Here is a 21,208-nt window from a genome sequence, read left to right as displayed (position 1 = left end):
CCCTGGGCACTCCCCTTGCCCTGACTATGGGGGCCCCTTTCTGTGAATCCTCCGAGTCACTGGAGAGACTCAGAGACCTCGGAGTGCTGTCATCGCTGACATTTCCTTCGGACTCCTCCCCCTCGCTCTCCATTTCCTCCCTCTCCTGTGACTCTGCTCCTGAACCCCTGACAATGTCATTTAGGTGCTTAAGGTAGAAATGGCAAACCCTTCCGCAGGACACAATCTACTTGCAAAACAGGAAGTGAAGAACATAGGCAGCTGTCTTATATTGAATCAGACCATTGAGCCATCTAGCTCACTGTTGTCTACACCGACAGGGGATTTGTCCCAGCTCTACCTGGAGATGCCAGGGATTGAACCTGGAACATTTTGAATGCAAAGCAAATGCTTTCCCCACAAAGCAAGTCAATACCATGGAGAGCTCTCCGTGAACAATTTGCTTCAACAAGGGTTGGCAGTAAGCTGAGGTCTTTTGCGTTTCTGTCTCAAGTCTACATCTCCTAAGCTCTGATCCTTTTTGAAGAACGCTTCTGGCGTATAGAGAGGCACTTTTCCTGCACTCTGTCCCATCTGGTGTACCCTCCTCACCTTTGTCTACTGTGCAGTAATGTGTGTAACTAGCAGTGGCTCTCCAGAATTTTAGGCAAGACAGAAGTCAGGGAGGTGCCAGGGATTGCACCATTCCCATGGGATGTAAGAAGGCATCAATTTCTGTTCTGAACCATGTTCATCACATTCAGTGCTATTTTAATTACACCACAGTTTAGCTTCCTACAAAAACAATGTTCGTCTATCTGTTTACTGTGGTTGAATTGTACATAATTAATTTTGCTATTATTAGTCATAGTGGAAAGTAGTAGCTATTGTGGAAAGCTTGGCCACAGCAGCTCATGCACTGGTTACTTCAAGATTTGATTCCTGCAATGCACTCGGTGTGGGGCTTCCATTGTGCTTGCTTTGGAAACTGCAGTTGGTGCGCAAAGCTGCAGGCTGACTGCTGAGAAGAGTGAGACCCTTCAGCATATAACATCTTTGCTCAGAGTTCTGCAGTGGTTGCCAATTTGCTACCTGACCTAGTTCAAGGTGTTACTATTAGTATATAAGGCCCTTAACAGCTTGGGACCAGATTACTTGTGGGATCACATTACTCCATATATACCTGATCAACCGCTTCCATCTGTGGAACTGGCAGTGTTACGGGTGACACATAATACTCATTCCATATTTGTAAGGAATCTGTATTTTAGTGTGGCAGCACCTACACTTTGGGACTCCCTCCCTTCCCTGCCCTCTACCCTGCTGAAAACATTGTTCTTTAGGTGAGCCTATCCAGCTACGCTCGACCACAGCAAACTATGTCGACCACAGCAAACTATGGCAAGTTCTTAAAGAAATGGGAGTGCCTGATCACCTCATCTGTCTCCTGAGAAATCTCTATGTGGGACAAGAAGCTACAGTTAGAACTGGATATGGAACAACTGATTGGTTCAAAATTGGGAAAGGAGTATGACAAGGCTGTATATTGTCTCCCTGCTTATTTAACTTATATGCAGAATTCATCATGCGAAAGGCTGGGCTGGATGAATCCCAAGCCGGAATTAAGATAGCTGGAAGAAGTATCAACAACCTCAGATATGCAGATGACACAACCTTGATGGCAGAAAGTGAGAAGGAATTAAAGAACCTTTTAATGAGGGTGAAAGAGGAGAGCGCAAAATATGGTCTGAAGCTCAACATCAAAAAAACGAAAATCATGGCCACTGGTCCCATCACCTCCTGGCAAATAGAAGGGGAAGAAATGGAGGCAGTGAGAGATTTTACTTTCTTGGGCTCCATGATCACTGCAGATGGTGACAGCAGCCACGAAATTAAAAGACGCCTGCTTCCACGGAGGAAAGGAATGACAAACCTAGATAGCATCTTAAAAAGTAGAGACATCACCTTGCCAACAAAGGTCCGTATAGTAAAAGCTATGGTTTTCCCAGTAGTGATGTATGGAAGTGAGAGCTGGACCATAAAGAAGGCTGATCGCCGAAAAATTGATGCTTTTGAATTATGGTGCTGGAGGAGACTCTTGAGAGTCCCGTGGACTGCAAGAAGATCAAACCTGTCCATTCGGAAGGAAATCAGCCCTGAGTGCTCACTGGAAGGACAGATCGTGAAGCTGAGGCTCCAATATTTTGGCCACCTCATGAGAAGAGAAGACTCCCTGGAAAAGACCCTGATGTTGGGAAAGATGGAGGGCACAAGGAGAAGGGGACGGCAGAGGACGAGATGGTTGGACAGTGTTCTTGAAGCTACAAACATGAGTTTGACCAAACTGTGGGAGGCAGTGGAAGACAGGAGTGGCTGGCGTGCTCTGGTCCATGGGGTCACGAAGAGTCGGACATGACTAAACGACTAAACAACAACAACATCCAGCTACGCAGAATGCAGACATGTGTTTGTAGCTTATAATTGATTTTAATTATTTGGGAATGTTTAAATAGTTATTTTCTATTGCTTTTACTGATAATTTTCTTGTTTTATTCTTTTTGTAAACCACTTTGAGGGTTTTGCAATCAAGCAGCATATAAATTTTATGAAATAAATAGGGTATTCCACACCATCCAGTAAAAAGGAAACACAATGCAAATGGGGAAAGCGGGTCATGATAAATATCATTTGCAGACTGAAAAGAATGAGGATGGATTGTATTCAGTGGATTGATTTATGTTCTGGGCATGCAATAAATAAGCAACCATCCTTATCTACCCCTGAGCTACCTTCCCAAGACATTGCACCCCATGTGTTCTGTCTGCCCCCTATCCTGCTCCTCCTCCTGTGGCACTCAAAATCTGTTTATCATTCTTCTACCCTTTAATGGTGCCCCAAACCTGTGGCTTGGTATTTGTCTGTCCAAGTAAGCCCTGAATATGAATATGAAATTCATGCAATTCTCAGAAAGCCCCCAAGAAAGTCAGGAGATCTGTTGTTTCATTAATTTTGTTGTTAGTGAAATTTACTGCTCACTCTGATCCCAGAAGTTCAAAGCAGCACTTATAAGAACAGAAATTCCATTCATCTAATTCAGTGTACAGAATTCACACCCCCAAGAGGCAGGATTAGACAAATTCACGAAGGAGGAAAAGATTATTAGCGCCTACTAAACTACCTTCCATTCTTAAGGAAATCAGCCCTGAGTGCTCACTGGAAGGACAGATCCTGAAGCTGAGGCTCCAATACTTTGGCCACCTCATGAGAAGAGAAGACTCCCTGGAAAAGACAGGAGTGCCTGGCATGCTCTGGTCCATGGGGTCATAGAATCATAGAGTCATAGTTGGAAGAGACCAAAAGGGCCATCGAGTCCAACCCCCTGCCAAGCAGGAAACACCATCAGAGCACTCCTGACATATGGTTGTCAAGCCTCTGCTTAAAGACCTCCAAAGAAGAAGACTCCACCACACTCCTTGGCAGCAAATTCCACTGTCGAACAGCTCTTACTGTCAGGAAATTCTTCCTAATGTTTAGGTGGAATCTTCTTTCTTGTAGTTTGGATCCATTGCTCCGTGTCCGCTTCTCTGGAGCAGCAGAAAACAACCTTTCTCCCTCCTCTATGTGACATCCTTTTATATATTTGAACATGGCTATCATATCCCCCCTTAACCTCCTCTTCTCCAGGCTAAACATGCCCAGCTCCCTTAGCCGTTCCTCATAAGGCATCGTTTCCAGGCCTTTGACCATTTTGGTTGCCCTCCTCTGGACACGTTCCAGTTTCTCAGTGTCCTTCTTGAACTGTGGTGCCCAGAACTGGACACAGTACTCCAGGTGAGGTCTGACCAGAGCAGAATACAGTGGCACTATTACTTCCCTTGATCTAGATGCTATACTCCTATTGATGCAGCCCAGAATTTCATTGGCACTTTTAGCTGCCGCATCACACTGTTGGCTCATGTCAAGTTTGTGGTCAACCAAGACTCCTAGATCCTTTTCACATGTACTGCTCTCAAGCCAGGTGTCACCCATCTTGTATTTGTGCCTCTCATTTTTTTTTTGCCCAAGTGCAATACTTTACATTTCTCCCTGTTAAAGTTCATCTTGTTTGTTTTGGCCCAGTTCTCTAATCTGTCAAGGTCATTGTGAAGTGTGATCCTGTCCTCTGGGGTGTTAGCCACCCCTCCCAGTTTGGTGTCATCTGCAAATTTGATCAGGATGCCCTTGAGTCCATCATCCAAGTCGTTGATAAAGATGTTGAATAAGACCGGGTCCAAGACAGAACCCTGTGGCACCCCACTAGTCACTCTTCTCCAGGATGAAGAGGAACCATTGATGAGCACCCTTTGGGTTCGGTCAGTCAGCCAGTTACAAATCCACTGAGTGATAGCATAGTCAAGACCGCATTTTACCAGCTTCTTTACAAGAATATCATGGGGCACCTTGTCAAATGCCTTGCTGAAATCGAGGTAGGCTACATCCACTGCGTTCCCTTCATCTATCAGGCTTGTAATTCTGTCAAAAAACAAGATCAGGTTAGTCTGACATGCCTTATTTTTCAGAAATCCATGCTGACTATTGGTGATCACAGCATTCCTTTCTAGGTGCTCACAGACTGTTTGATTAATGATCTGCTCCAGAATCTTCCCTGGTATTGATGTCTGGGCGGTAATTATTTGGGTCCTCTCTTTCCCCCTTTTTGAAAATAGGGACAACATTTGCCCTCCTCCAGTCTGCCGGGACTTCGCCTGTATAGTAAACTTCAGAAGAGCATGATCACTTGCGCCTAATGATCCTTCCACTTCTACCCCATTAACCAGGTCATCGACATTGGTTAGGACCAGATCTAAAATGGCTGTTCCTCTTGTTGCTTCTCCCACTTTCTGGACAATGAAGTTGTCTGCAAGGCCAGTGAGGAATCTGTTTGACCTTATGCTCTTGGCTGAGTTTGACATCCAACAAATATCTGGGTAATTGAAGTCCCCCATTACTACTATCTCCCTTCCTTTTGCATGCTTGGCCATCTGTTCCAGGAAGGCATCATCTATGTCCTCCGTTTGGCTTGGGGATCTATAGTAAACTCCCACAATGAGGTCACTATTATTCTTCTCTCCCTTAATTTTGACCCAAATGCTCTCACTTTGGCTTTGAGGTTCTAAATCTTGGATCTCTTCACAGGTATACACATCCCTGACATATAACGCCACTCCTCCTCCTTTCTTGTCTGGTCTGTTTCTCTGAAATAGATTGTATCCCTCCATTTTTACATTCCAATCGTGGGACTTATCCCACCAGGTTTCAGTGATGCCTATTATGTCATATTTAGTTTGCTGTACCAAGAGCTCAAGCTCATCTTGTTTATTTCCCATGGTTTGTGCATTAGTGTACAGACATTGAAGTCCATTAGTCATTCCCCCGTGTCTCTTATTTAGGGATTTTTTCCTCCCACCACTAGGTCTGCTTGCTGTTTGCTCCATTTGGTCTATGACATTTGGATGATCATCTTCATCAATTAATAGACTCCTACCTTCAGGAGCACTGTCTCCCTCCCCCACATTAGTCAGTTTAAAGCCCTCCTGATGAGGTTTCTTAGTTTTTTGGCAAAAACATTCCTCCCAACCGTTGTGAGGTGCAGCCCATCGCTTGCCAGAAGTCCATCCTCAAGAAACTGCAGTCCGTGATCTAAGAATCCAAACCGTTCCTGTTTACACCATTTGCGAAGCCAGCTGTTTACTTCCACTATTTTCCTCTCTCTCCCTGGGCCACGTCGTTCAACTGGGAGGACAGATGAGATGACGATTTGTGCATTTAATTGCTTCAATTTCCTGCCCAGAGCCTCGTAGTCTCTTTTGATCTTCTGGAGGCTATTGCTTGCAGTGTCATTGGTTCCCACATGAACCAAGAGGAAGGGGTATTTGTCAGTGGGTTTTATGATTCCTTGTAGTCGTTCAGTTACATCTTGGATCTTAGCCCCGGGGAGACAGCACACTTCCCGAGACATCTTGTCAGGCCCACAGATCACTGCTTCTGTTCCCCTCAGTAGGGAATCCCCTATCACCACTACACGCCTTCTCTTAGGTTTGGTCAGGGTTCTTCCGTGAGCCGTCCGTTCCAAGGTCGCCTGCACATTCCCTGAGGACTGACTTTGCTGCTCATCTTCATATACGTGATCGACTGTAATGAGGGAGAGATCCTCAAATGGAGTCTGCTCTTCGTCTTCCATGCTAGGGGAGAGGACCTCAAAGCGATTGTGTATTTCTAGACAATCAGAGCGAACCCTGGGCCTAAGGCATCGTTTCCAGGCCTTTGACCATTTTGGTTGCCCTCCTCTGGACACGTTCCAGATTGTCAGTGTCCTTCTTGAACTGTGGTGCCCAGAACTGGACACAGTACTCCAGGTGAGGTCTGACCAGAATACAGTGGCACTATTACCTCCCTTGATCTAGATGCTATACTCCTATTGATGCAACCCAGAATTGTCACCAAGAGTCGGACAAGACTAAACGACTAAACAACAACAAACCACCTTCTGCCTTCACAGTTGGAGGCAGTAATGCTTCTGAGTTTCAGTTTCTGGGAATCATAAATAGGGAGAGTTGCTCTTGCACTCAGGTCCTTCCCATTGAAGCATCTGGTTGGCCACTGTGAGAACATGATGCTGAAGTAGATGGGACATTGGCCTATTCCATTTGGGCTGCTTTTTCCTCTTTCCTCTCTCAACAAGCCTTCTAAAGTAGAGATTTGCATACTTATTGGTATCTGTTTTGAATTTGAAATAATTTTTATATATGCAATTGCTCTGGTTATCTGGTTATCTCCCGCTTGGACTCTATTTTTGAAGGCGATTTGGAAACTACAACTAATCCAGAATGTGACCGCTAGACCTCCAAGAACAAGGCACATTTTTCTGCATTTACTGATGCAGAAACAAGACTAAACTTATGTGCACATGTGAAACTGACATGGACTGTACCTTGGCTGATGCATTCATACCTGAAAGGGAGTGTAGTGCAGTCTTTTCAGTGCTGGCCTGGGAAACCTGGTACTATACTCTCTATTGGTTTTAAATTGTGCCATTGATTTGTTGTAACTCATCACGGGGATCTTATGGTGACAGATGTGTTAGAAATCCAATCCACCAGTGAATAAAGGAATGACTCAAAGGAGTACAAGCATGTCCCTATTTTCAGCTAAAATGCTGGACTCATCCTTCTGGAGACCTTAGCCTTATGTATCCCTCCAGCCCATTTTGCCAGTTCCCTGCCTATAGCTTCCCTCTTTATTCAATTTTCCTGCCTGTGCCTTGGCTATCCCCTTTCTTGGAGATTGCTCATGACTGAGAGTGTTCTTGATGGAATACGGAGAATAAAATCCATTTGTAAAGGGTATGTAATACCTGTGCCTAGGGCTGGGTGGATCTGTCAATTTCAGTTTCCCAGTTTCTCATTTGTTTGACCTATGCTTTATTTTGCAGGGGAACTGCATTGCAAAATTTGGAGAAGAGTGAATTTTGAATTATTTCAGTTTGGTGTTTTGGTTAGTGCATTGTTCTGGAAAGTGTGAATAAGGTAGGTTCACCTTTAAATGTGAACTGAATAGAATTTCTCCCCCACTTGTACCTGAGACTATACCCTTGAAAGCTACATAGCTTGGAAAAGTCTCATAGACAAATCCTCAGAACAAGGCTCCTACTTCCACATGTGGTGGTTCTGCCCCATATCTGTAGCTTTGGGGATTGAATCTTTGCTTGTTTTTCTAAAATAGCAAACAAAGTCACCCCAAAAGTAGCCCATTCAGCTCTTCTTTCTATTTTCACTAGCCCTAAACGCCTCCATAAATATCTCAATAAATCCCTCTTGGTTGCAGCCACATCAACAATATCTGGAGACTGGAAAACATCCCTGGGAGTTTTGATTGCACATTGGTATAAGCGTGTTCAGCATCTCGCTCACATGGAAATGTTAAAACATGCTATGAGGAAAGTGAGGGGCCAAACTACATTAATTTGACACTGTATAGCCTTCATCCCTAACTTTCATAAATACTATTTTTTGAGTGTTAACAACCTCAAACTACCCACCCTGGGTTTTTGAGGGGCTAAGGAGATAGCTTTACTTAGTGCTTATCTAATCATCATCAACAACTTAGAATGATTAGGAACATAACAGAGTAAATCCTAATGAACTCGGTGGGACTTACTTCTGAGGGAAAATGCTTAGTATTGCAGTGTAAGGCTGCCCAGGCTTGACCCAGTTACCTGGGAGTAAGCTCCATTGAATACTTCTGAGAAGACAGTGTAAGGCTCCATTTACAATAAAGGAATCAATGGCTGGCTGTTGAAGCATTATAATTAAATAATTTAAAGTGGTTACATTTTCCTTCAACATTATAGGAAGGACTTCGTATGCCTGCTTCACAGTTTCCTTCCTTTGGTGCAGGTATTTTATGTTCTGTAACGGACTCCGTTTTTGCACCCACACCCACCACTTTTAATTGTTCTCCAAGACGTGGAGGGGAGGAAAAAGGAAAACCGGGACATTCTGGGATCAAATCAGAAACTGGGATGGCTTCTGTAATTCTGGGACTGTCCCTGGAAAATTGGGACACTTGGAGGGCATGTGGAACTGTAGTCCAAAACATCTGGAGGGTATCAGCTTGCAGAAGGCTAGAATTGGGAATCCTGGGGGAGATAGGCAAATAGTCTGACCTGGTTAGAAGGCACCTTCCTACATTCTTCCAAGTTTCAGAATGAAAAAAAGTGATGCTAAAAGCAGAAAATGAAGAAGATCTAAAGGGAGGGTCTGCTCTGATTTGGAGGGGGAGCATGGAAGAAAATATACTATGTGGCAAGTCCAGCTTCCTGAGATTTACAGCTTCTGTTTTTTAGAAGTAACTTTCTTCTTAATAATATTTATGAAAGGTTTTATAGTTACAAAAAAAGAAAAAGACAGTAAAAAAAAATTAGGAAACAATACATCAAAAATAAAAGAAAAAAAACAATACATCAACACAACAAGAAAAAACAAAAACATTTAAAAACACATCCATTTTCCTTATCTTTATCTTTCATTGACTTATTTCCTCGACCTCCTCCCACCTCCCATTTTTGTATTCCAGTTAATAATTAAATCAGCAAATCCTTTCCGTCTTTCACTGCTTTCTATCGTTTAGCTGTCTTAATCTATTTTAACCTTATCTTACCATCAAAATCTTAAAATTTATCTATACTTAAATCCTTATCATATTTCTACTAAAGTCATATAATTTCATTCCACCATTTCTCAACATTCCTTAATTATGCTATATTACTCTGAATAAAATTTTAAAAGTTTTCCCAATCTTCTTCCACCGTCTCTTCTCCCTGGTCTCGGATTTTGTCAGTCTTTTCTATCAGTTCCATATAGTCCATCAGCCTGGTGCTCTTCTATCCGAGGCTCTTAACTCTTCTCCCTGTCCTGTCTGCAGATTTCTTTTGATGCCAAAGATTAAGTCCCAAAGGGTTTCCATCTTAGCAGCTCCTTGATTCCGTCTCGGTAAGTTCACCCATACTCCATATTCAAAGCTGTAGTCCAAAAGATGTTCCAGGACATACTCCAAAGACCCTTTGAGGCTAAAGGACTCCACATCTCCAATCTCTCCCTCAGTGCCTCACTCCATAGGGAAATCTGCCCATCTTCCCTTCTTCGGTCCAAGCGGGGCACCGTCTCTCCAAATCTGACTCTCAAGCTCCATCACCTCTGAGTTCAGCTTATGTCCATCAAATTGTTTCTGTGGGGCCAAAACCTCCACTTGAGTTTCTTGAGATATAGAAGCAGTTTGTTCCATCATCTTCTCCAGAGCTTGCCATTTCAAAATGGGTTCCTGAATCACATCCCGAGTAGTTCCTGTAAAAATGTTCACTTTTTGTTCCAAATCAGTTATATTTTGTCCCAAATTGTCAATTTTCTTTACCGTCAAGTCCGTCTTCTCATGTAGTTGTTCCAACAGAGCATTTATTTTGTAAAAAGCATTCACAAGAGCTTCTTGTTTTGCCATTCTTATCCAAGGTCTTATCCAAGGTCACTTATTTCACACAGTCCTTAGTTCTTAGTGGAAAGTTCCCCTTCACTGTTGCAACAGTTTCAAAAGCTCCCTCTATAGGAAACAATTTCTATTTGTATCTGTCCTTATAATTCCAAGCCCAAATCCAATAACAAAGTTACCATTCAACTTTTCTCCTTTTTAAGTGCCAAGAGAACAATAAAAAGGATATATATCTCTTATTCAACTGTCCATCAGGATGTATTCCATTCCCAGTTAATAATTTTCTCAAATCGTCAATCTTATTGACAGCCTGATCCCAGGCTCGAAACAGTGGTAAATTATCTCATCTCACTCACTCTCCTGCAGGTTTAAACAATCCACAAAGAATTCCCCCCTCTTCTCCTGCTTCCAAGGGGGGTTCGATGTCTTAAATGATGAAAGTTTAATATTTTGCAAAATACTTTCCCCAGGCTTTAGCTTGCGACGTCTTTGCTTTGATCTGTTTACAAAACGGAAGGCGGACTTCCTGTTTAGACCTTCCTGTTTTAATGCCAAATTACGATGTTTAAAAAATCCAATTTTCTGTTTTACTTACAAGTGATTACTTAGAGTCCAAATGTCCACAGGAAAAGTCGACGCTTTCTGGCAACAGCAATGCAGAAGTAACTTTCTTCTAATGGCTGTGAAGAATAAGGATAGGAAAGAAATACAATTCAGTACACATTTAAGGGCAAATTGACCTAATTCACACTTTCAAGAACAATACAGGAAGCAAAACACGGCTGTCCATTGAAATGTGCATTTCTGTGAATTTTGTGATGCATGTCGCCAGCCAGGTATTGAGTCCAAAAATTACTGGAGTAAAGTGTGCATAGAAATGCACATATTAGTGAAAATGAGAAGCAAGAATGCATTATCTTAGGAAACAAAGTTGTGGAAAATTGCTCACTGATTTGGAAATGTGGAAAACTCAAGTGGGAAATGAGAAAGTCAGGGAAAGTGAAATCTACGGATTCCTGCAGAGGCAGGTGACACTTGCTGAGATCTCTGAAGCCTGAGGGGCAGCTCAAGGAGGTTTTGCTGTTGCCGGTTGTCAGAAACAGGCAGTTCAGTGTCTCTTAGAATAATCCCTTGCATGGTCAGAAGAAATGGTGTAAATTTATACAAAAAAGCAACCCCCCCAATAAATTATGCAAAACTTGCTCGATTTGCATAAAATATGCAGGTTGCAGAAATCAGCTGGGCACCAATGCGATTTGCTACGAGAATATACTATTGAGGAGCTGACATGATTCCCATTTCTCAAAGAGGCTCGCAGGGCACGTGACCTGCTTCCATTCCAACCTCGGAGAATTTCCTTTGTTTCCCTTGACACCAGTCGGCACATCGCAAGATCCAAAGCTTATCTACAGAACACATAATTAGCCTTCCCCAACGCTCTTGATAACAACAGCAGCTAAACGGAGAGGGAGGCTGCACTAAAGCCGAGATGGGCCAGCACAGGATCAACCAACCAATCGGAGCCCTGGAGGTGGGGCTTGAGATCCGGCAAATAATTACTAAATGCATTTCCAGCCCAGTTGGTCTGGGCTGCTGAAAGATCTGGCTGCAGAGTGAGAGGGGAAGCAGGAATCTAAGCACCGGTGTTTGTGGAACGCTGCTGTAGCATCAACCCTGGACTGCCTCCTGCTGCCTCCTTCCTGTCTTCCTTGGTAAAAGGTACTGCCACCTGGGTGGATCATATGGTCTGGGTCTGTGATGCTTTAGCAGCCAGAGAAAAGTTTTTATTAGGAAAATTTCTGTCGCTTGTGTAGAAAAGGAAAATGGTCTACTAGCTTCTCTTCTTTGCCTGAAAAACAGCAGCAGCAATATGGTACCTCTGTATTGCTTTCCCCTTCCTAACTTTAAGATGGGGGTAATGCGGGGCAGGGGTATGTGTAGGACTGGCAGTGTAGGTGCCTGTAAAAACAGCAGCAACTACTAGTCTGAGCATTTTTATGCTGTCTGTGAGTGAGCAGCAGCAGCAAGGTCCAAAGCGTTGCCAAGTCTGATCATCCTTGTTGTGCCATGAAAGGTAAATCTATTTAGACCTGGCATGTGTGTGAGTGTTTTTTTAAAGTATGCAATCCTCCAATGTGTGCTAATGCAGAAGTAAATCCCACTGTGTTCAGTGGTGCTTACTCCTGAGTAAATATGGGCACCATTTGAATTCAGAACTTTAGAGGGGGCCTCGTGTGAACTGTCAAACTTGGACTGGTCGGTCCCCAAGATCCTGGCTTGTCCACGTGAAGTTTGTTTAGTACATTGCAGATGTCTGCAGACAGGCAGCCATGCAACGGTGCTCTCTGGTTTGCAAGCCAAAAAATGTTGACATTCAGGGACCATTCAAGGGCTGTTAGAAAGCCACTCTTGCAAGGAAGTGAGGGCATCCTGCACTTAGAACAGTTAAAACAAAGGAGGAGGAATTTGGGAAAGCGTTTTTTGTCACAATGCTTCTAAAACAGGTGTGGGGAACCTGTGGGGCCTCCCAGATGTTGCTGGACTCCAGCTCCCACCATCCTTCACTCTTCATCCTTGGCCACGCTGGCTTCTGAGGCTTCTGGGAGTTGTAGCACAGCAGCATCAAGAGGACCCCAAGTGCAAAGTGTTATCCCCTTCTGGGATAGCAAATGTTGTTTGAGCATGCCTGTCCTGCACTTAACCTGTGATCCTCTCGAGCCCCCACCCCAAGCCACCTTGAAGTGGCCCACAGAGGGCTGGGTATAGAGAGCTCCTGGCATTTTGCTTCTGCAGTTGTGCAGTTGAGCCCATGCTGTCAGCTTGGATATAGGCAGGAGCTCAGAGCACACCTCAGCGGGGTGCCTATGGTGGGTATGCATGCTGTCTTTTTCTAACTGGGCTTGCTCCTGTGTCTTTAAAGAGCCCTGACCCACAGAAATTTAATAGGTAAATATTTGCTCAGCACCTCTCCCCATCCTAGGAAAAGCGTCACCAGCCAAATATATTTAAGTTACTTATTTAAAGAAAAGTCAGGTGAGGATGATTACTGCTATTACTATTATTCAAAGGGTATCCACTCTCACTCTCTGAATTGCCAACCCTCAGTAATATGAAACCTCAGTTTAAGGAACTTGGGGCTGGGGGGGGGGGGGAGGATAAAAACCAAAAGACTGGAGAAGAGGTTTCACACATGCAGCTTCATATAATGGCCATGAGCCTCACACTGTTTCAGCGCATGTGTGGACATTTCCAATGTGGGGTAGAAAGCACCAGTTCTCATTAGAAAGTATGTTCTAGCCAGCATAGATTTTGCTTTTGAATTGCAATTGTGGGACATTTAGGGCAATGGCTTTCTTATGCCTCATGCGTAAATACAGCCTGGCAGGGCAAAAACAGATTGGGCAATATTATAGCAGCTGGGTGGAATGGGTGGAATAGGTGGAATGGGCTGGATTTGAACTTGGGTCCTTTTACCTAATAAAACCAGCTTTCAACATGTGTCTGAGGCAAACAGAACATTAAATCTGCACCCAAGCCAAGCCCACAGCCATGTGTGTGGGGCTGAGCATCTGAACATTGACTTAGAACACTGGTCTGCATTTCTATCCCAGCATTATCATCTGCTCTGAAATCCAGCAGCTTACGATCTTGAGCAAAGTTCCTTCCCTGTTGCCTGATATCAAGGGAAGATGCTGGTGATTGAACCTGGGACATTTGGTGTGCTAGGCAAATGCTTTGCTTCTGAGCTATGGCCTGTCCATTTGTGGTCCCAGGCTGATGGGTTAGTGAGGTTTCTGGTTCATCTCCCCATATTGGCTTGCTTATCCATATAGGAATGGAGAGCAGCACTGCCTGAGTATGCTTGCTCAGATTGATCTGGTGTGTCCCATATACTCTTGGGCTGGAGAATGAGGAGTCTTCTTTAAGAGTGGTCTGGGGGAGGCAATGTTTGCTGCAGCATGCTCATTTTTATATTGTCAGCTGCAAGCCCAGTTCCAATGGGTGAGGCAGGTTTTTGAAGCACTACCAAAACCTGTTGAACCTATTTGCTCAGCAACCACAGGAGGATGAGGGAGCGCACCATTGCCAATGATGCCTCTGCATGCAGGTTCTCTGGGAAGACCCTCCTCCTCCCACACAAGCAATAATCTGTGCACAGACTCAGGCTTTCCCCAAGAAAGGGCTTTCCACTTTGTCAGGTGCAGGAATGACATTGATGTTTCCAACTTGAACTGATCCAAACACTGAAAATGCATCTCTTCATCCTGGCACCAGAGATCTTTATATTTTAGGACCTGTCACCTTCTTTTAATTGCATTAGCTTTGCACTGATTTTAATATTGTGTGTTTTAAATTTCTGAAGCCCACCCTGGAACCTCTTGGGTGAAGGGCAGATCAGAAACTGAAATGCTAATACTACCAATAATCAGCACCATCAATTAACAAGCCTTAACAAAGAATAACAGCAATTGGCTGCTTGCTGCCCCGACCCCCCCCCCCCGCGTGTGTGTATTCTTGCACAAATGTGTTCATATATGCCTCAACAGGCAGCCCCACCCCCCGCAGGCCAGAGAGAAAGGCAGAGAGAGTCGGAGAGTGCAGGGCGATCTTCTCGCCCCCAGCGATTCCTCCCCCCCCACCCCACCCCAATCTTTGACTGTATCAGTGGCTCCATTGGATGGGCAAAAGCAGAGCATTTGACGAAGCGTAAGAGAGTTGCGGGTTTCTGAAGGCAGTGGACGGATTCCTCCTTGAGAGTCTGTGTTTGCTTTCCGGAGACTCTGCATGATTTGTTCGGCTGCCAACTGGGAAAGGCTTTTGATTTGAGACAGAATATTAGGAGAGATGCTTTGAAAGAGGGTTGCAGACAAATGACTCATCTGCTGTAGGAAGAGAACAACAGGAGGATGGGGGGCGGAGCTTGAGAAAGGAGCAAAGGGTATCTCTGACTTTCCTGGGTGGGGGTGATGGGGAGAATACCTGTCTGTAGCTGAAGAGTGAGCTGCAGCAGGAACTGTGGCAGCACAGAGATCACACCTGCTCACCTGCCGAGAGTGTTGCTGCAGCACAGGCATGGGGGAGTTTCACCCGGACCACTTTTTAAATTGCTCTCGTGTGAGGGGTCTGAGTTGGCAGGTAGTTTTGGGGAGAGCCCTGGTGGGCCATAGATGTTCTGATCCACCCAAGAAAAGGAGTGCTAAGCAAGCCCCCTTGCCTCAGATGCCAATTCCTCTGCACTTGTCGCCTCTGGCATATTGTTTGGTGGGGGCAGGGAGTGCAGGCAGTGCTCTCAGTAGGGTGGCCCAGAAGCAGCAAATGAGGGCGAGGCTTATGTACCTTTAATCATAGAATCACAGAGTTGGAAGGGTACCCAAATGGTCATCTAGTCCAATCCCCAAAGTAGTTGTGTAGCCAAGGGAACTTCAGGAGGTGTTGCCTACCACACAGGTCAGTAGAAGAAGTAGACAAGCCCTTTTCCTGCTTCTGGCTCAGCCTCGCTCTCGGAGCCGCCAGTTGATGATCCATTTTGCTTCTGGGTTGCCTCTCTGAAGCTATCAAGGAGATATCCATAAGATGATTAAAAGCTATAAAAACATTGTTCTAATGTTTTACAAAAGTAAAGGGCCACTTTGGCTGGCGAGGTGCAAAGGAGGACAGGGCAAATTGTGCAGCAATAAAACCACTAGCACATTTGCAAAGCAAAGTATGGTTTCAAATTGGATGGGAGACCCATGTTGAGATTCCTGCATTGCAAGGGGTTGCTCTAGATGGTCCTCGGGATCCCTTCAAACTCCACAACTCTCTGATGTCTCTGTGGGGTATAAATGAAAGTTCCCAGGAGTCACTGGGGGAAGCCGTAATGTGCTTTCAATGTATGGTGTGTAGGAAGTTGATGAGAGGTGTGGCAAGAGGCCTGTCTGTCCTCTCTGCATTTGGCCACCTTAAATCTGCTCCAAAGCCAGCTGCAGCAGCCTTGGTGGATTTCAGTGGAAGAAATCAAGTCAAATGCACACTCTGAGCCTCTGCATGTCTACTCAGAAGTAAGTCCCCCTGAGTTATCAGAGGCTTCCTTGCAGGTGGATGCGCATAGCACTGCAAGCCTTATGCTGCTGAATGTTGCTTTGGCAATGTGGTGTCTTGGTGCAACCCTGGAGGATTCTCTAGGGGGGAAACAAGAAGATGACAATTCTAGCAGGTCTCATAAAATTCCCCAAGATAATTTTGCACCTCTCTAAATCTTACCCCTTGAAGACAGTCTGGAGTCTTGCTGCGATGATGTTGTACGATACTTTTTGCTCGGTGCAGTGATTCTCCTCCTCTGCAGGTCTGTGCAGAATTACCTTATCTGCTAGAGGATGTTTAGTGATTCTAAAAACAAGAGCTGTACTAATTCACAGAAGGAAAACATGTAGGTGTTGTTTTTTTTAAAAAAAAGTTTGCCCAAAACATTGACTTTCTGTTCTTTCCTTTTTAGATTATAACACTGTTGAGTAATTAATCGTTATACATGCCTTTTTCCACTGGAAACAGTGACACAATGAATAACACTTTTAAAATAAATGAATAACACTTTTAAAATAAAATACAATAAATTATTTTTCTATTATACCTTTGGATGTTTCCCACCTTGTGTGTGTGTGTGGGGGGGAGAGATATTTTAACAAGAAGAAAACCTCCTGTACAACGTCCTGGGAAAGTGGTGCAAAAGGTGGGAGCAAAGTCTGGTGGCAGAATCTGTTGTAGGTGTTCCATGCTGCAGCTCTGGAAGTGTGGCGTTGTCAGAGAGCAGTGTGCAGCAGAGCATGTGAAGGTCAGAAGGATGGCGAGTGCGCTAAAAAAATCTAGAAACAAGTGCTGTGCAGAAATTTGTGCCTCGATTTCTCAGATGTTTTCTGCCTCTGCGAAAGAGACTTCCATTCCCCACCCCCACCCCCGCTTCCTTCATAGCACACTTGGTGATTTCATTATCATTTCTGTGACTGAGCCCTTGCCCTTGTGAGGTGGTCAAGTGTTGCACCTGTGTTTTTATTTTCAGTTAGCATTTTTCCAGCTGCCTACACTTCCTGGTTCAAAAAAGCCTCCTGGGAGGCTCTTCCCCTGGGCTCTGATTGAAGTGTGAGCACCTGGGAAGACAGCAGAGTACAGATCACAGGTGAGATGAACTGTGGACCAAGAGAAAGGCCACTCACAAAAATTCAAAAGTAAGGTGAGCTCAACTATAACTCTGTACCTTACCCATGAGAATCTCACTGAAATTTTCCCCCTCTGGTCATAATTTTCAAATACAATTGATGAGCAGTGGCCTGTAGGAGAAAACTTTGGCACAGCAATAGTAGAGACAGCCAACATTCCTGGGGCAAATCCTTCTTGTTGCATGTTTCAGGATTTATTGGTGTGAACTGTCATGGATGTTGCTCTAGAGACTCACTTTGCCATGTTTGAACCAAGAGTTCCAGTTGGTGCTTGCTCAGTAGGTTTTTGAGGAGGTTATCAGGTAATGGGGGAAAGCCAGATGAAGATTAAATGGGGAGTGTATATGAACATAAGATCCTAAATCACACCAGTCTCTCTCCACCTTCAGAATGCTCTGTTTGGGGGCTGTCTATGTATCTTCTCAGTTTTTCTTGTATTTGTTTATCGCCTTTCCTACTGGTGAGTTAGGTTAGGTTAGGCTGAGAGACTGTGTCAGGTCCAAGGTCTGTCAGCTGATCTTTGTAGCTGAGAGGGGGATTTGAACCCAGGTCTCCCAGGCTCTAGTCCAGCACTCTGACTACTACACCATACTAGCTGTGTCCTGCGAAGACCTCACTGAAGGGCAATGACTTTATTAAAGGTAAAGGGACCCCTGACCATTAGGTCCAGTCGTGACCGACTCTGGGGTTGCGGCGCTCATCTCGCTTTACTGGCCGAGGGAGTGGCATACAGCTTCCAGGTCATGTGTCCAGCATGACCAAGCCACTTCTGGTGAAACAGAGCAGCGCACGGAAACGCCGTTTATCTTCCCACCGGAGCGGTACCTATTTATCTACTTTCACTTTGATGTGCTGTCAAACTGCTAGGTTGACAGGAGCAGGGACCAAGCGATGGGAGCTCACCCTGTTGCAGGGATTCGAACCGCCGACCTTCTGATTGGCAAGTCATAGGCTCTGTGATTTAACCCACAGCACCCCCCGCATCCCGAATGACTTTATTAGGCCAGCCAAAATGTCACAAAATTTTAAGCAACTTTTGCGTTTTCCAAAACTCTTCATCAGACTGGTTGGTGAGTAAAGGGGCACGGAAGGGGACAAGAAAGTGGGCCTGGCAATTTAGAGAAGGGTGGGTACCCCTCCCCCCCCCCCACTGCCAAATTCAGAGAATTGGTTGTTAGGTGTTTTTTCATCTCTGAATCCCTAGTGTAACCTGGAACTTGCATAAACATCTAGGAGTGCCTAATCTATAAAGTCTGCTACCTCCTTTACCCTCTTAGAAACATTGGAAGTTGCCTCAGACTGAGAGAGGCCATTGGTCCACCTCTGTTGCTCAGTCGTGCGTACAATGACTAGCTGTGGCCCTCCAGGATTTCAGGGTGTCTGTGTGTGTGTGGGGGGGGTGCTATCCCAGACCAGCTTGGGCGTTCTGCCGGCAAAGCAGATGCTGTGCCCCTGAGTCACGGCTCTTCTTCATCATGCCCGAGACCAATGCAGACTTTGACCGTGGACACACCACACTTTTAAAGCACAAAGAATTCTGGGAACTATATTCCCCGGTGCTACAATTCCTAGCACTCTTAGAAAACTACACTTCCTGGGATTGTTTGGAGGGAGTTGCAGTCTTTAAATGTGTGGTGCGCATGTAGACTTCATGGCTTTAGCACAAAGCCAGCTTTCCTTAAAATCTCTGCTCAAAACCTACCTCTCAGGTGAAGCAGTTGACGCTGCTCCTTTGTCATCACCTCCTTACAGAAACTGAAGGCCTGCATCTGCATCAAGGCATAGGTGTCCTAATGCCCCCCCTCACCTTCCCTCTGGTAATCTTTGCAGCTCTCTAAATTTAGGACCAGATTGCGCCTTATGTGTAATTCTGTGATTCTCTCCTTGCCACCTACCACCCCCAGAAGGAAAATGGAAAATCAGGTTGGAGTGTGTAGGGGTGGCTGAATCCTAAGAGCCAGGGTGGTGTAACAATTAGAGCAGTGGACCCTGGGAGACCAGGGTTCAAATCACAGCTCTGCCATGAAGCTCACTGGGTGACCTTGGGCCAGTCATTCTGCCTCTCAGCCTAACACACATCACAGGCTTGTTGTAGGGATTAAATGAGGATTGGAAGAACCATGTATGCCACTTGGAGCTCCTTGGAGAACTGCCATAAGTTCCAGCTGCTGGGAATCACAAGTGAGGAGAGTGCTGCTGCTGCTGCTGCTGCTGCTGCTGCACTCAGCTGCCCACTGCAGGCTTCCCGTTGTGGCATCCAGTTGGCCAAGGTGAGAACCGGACTCTAGACTGGATGGACTCCTTTTGGCCTGATCCATCTTCTGATGTTCTTCCCCACCACCCAATTTTCTACTCAACTACTTTTTTGCTTGTGGGAGAAAAGAACTAAGCAGCTTGCCAGGAAAGTGTTAAGCAGCCCCTTCTAACTCATACAGTCAGTCTTCCACTAAAGACCCAGCTTTCCATGGGTTCTTTTCCAGTTTCTTGACAACATTTCTCTAAGGAAAAGAGTGCAAATCTTCTGCTCTTTTCGGAAGGCATTTAGAAATGTTTGGGATGGGGTTCCTGCTATGTCTGCTGGCTCTTGGTCCAAAGTGCAGTTGATGGGAAGCTGTGGAGACAGCCTTGTGCCACTTCCTGCTAGCCCCCCTTCCCAGAATGCCTTGAGTGACAAGATGCAAAGAGACGTGGTGTTGCTCCCAAGGCATTCCAGGAAGTGTGGCCAGTGGGCAGATGAAGACAGAGAGTTTTCCATAGCAGCTTTGCCGTTCACTGATGCAGCTGGCTTGCAAGAGAAGCGATGTGCCCAGTAGTTTGTGTCATACCACCTTCCCACCTCTCCCAGACTATATTTCCATCTCTAGCCTTTGCTGAATTCAGGAACTTAGGAAGCTGTCCTGTACGGAGTCAGACAGTTGGTTGCATCCAGTTCAGTATTGTCAACACTGGCTGGCAGCATATCTCCATGGTTACAGACAGGAAACATTCCCAGCCCAAACTGGAGATGCTCTACCACTGGGCTCTGGCCTTTCTCCAGTTTGGCTGTTGTTGTTTAGTTGTGTCCGACTCTTCATGACCCCATGGACCAGAGCATGCCAGGCACTCCTGTCTTCCACTGCCTCTCGCAGTTTGGTCAAACTCATGCTGGTAGCTTCGAGAACACTATCCAACCATCTCATCCTCAGTCGTCCCCTTCTCCTTGTGCCCTCCATCTTTCCCAACATCAGGGTCTTTTCCAGGGAGTCTTCTCTTCTCATGAGGTGGCCAAAGTATTGGAGCCTCAGCTTCACAATCTGTCCTTCCAGTGAGCACTCAGGGCTGATTTCCTTAAGAATGGAGAGGTTTGATCTTCTTGCAGTCCATGGGACTCTCAAGAGTCTCCTCCAGCACCATAATTCAAAAGCATCAATTCTTCGGCGATCAGCCTTCTTTATGGTCCAGCCTTCACTTCCATACATCACTACTGGGAAAACCATAGCTTTTACTATACGGACCTTTGTTGGCAAGGTGATGTCTCTACTTTGTAAGATGCTGTCTAGTTTGGCTAGACTGTATAATAAAGTCTTCCTGTTAAACAGCAGCTTTTGTGTCTCATCCTCAAGCGCAGGGCTGGCCCATAGTTATCCGTTGACGCTTGCATTGTGTTATGCTGAGTAATTTCCATCAATCCCTGGAGAGTCACCCGGAAAGACTAACACCTTGTTCTTTCCTCTACTCTGCTGCCAGTCTCTCTGTGCCCCCCCCATCCCAGTGAAATTATCACCCTTTTCCCCTATAGTTGGCTCCCAGGTTTTTTTTCTATACAGAAGTCCTTAATTCAGTCCCCTCTCCCCAAATTGCCAGGGGCAGCATGTTTTACATTTGAAGCCTCCTGGAATCAGCAGCAGAAGCTTTTGAGATTGTGCCTTTGTGCAAGACAGAAGGTTTGCTTAAGGTTATGTTGTTGTAGTAGTTGTTGTCCATTAGAGAGCTGTTCGACAGTGGAATTTGCTGCCAAGGAGTGTGGTGGAGTCTCC

At 45.2% G+C, this 21,208-nt stretch overlaps 1 protein-coding gene across 3 annotated transcripts in view; it reads left to right on the top strand.

Moving 5' to 3' along the window:
* The first annotated feature begins 11,295 nt into the window (after nucleotides 1-11,295).
* Nucleotides 11,296-21,208, top strand: part of ZMAT4 (zinc finger matrin-type 4) — a 246,193-nt gene continuing 236,280 nt past the window's right edge. The window contains exon 1 of one of the 3 annotated variants that reach the window (XM_083456649.1): nucleotides 11,296-11,718. The gene's annotated coding sequence lies outside the window, so the exon portion shown is untranslated. The remainder of the gene's footprint in view (nucleotides 11,719-21,208) is intronic. The other 2 variants (XM_083456650.1, XM_083456651.1) reach the window with 2 other exon arrangements.

This window comes from Podarcis tiliguerta (assembly GCF_965153285.1).
Source record: "Podarcis tiliguerta genome assembly, chromosome: 8".
Classification (NCBI taxonomy): domain Eukaryota; kingdom Metazoa; phylum Chordata; class Lepidosauria; order Squamata; family Lacertidae; genus Podarcis; species Podarcis tiliguerta.
This window is presented reverse-complemented; position numbering and strand designations above follow the sequence as displayed.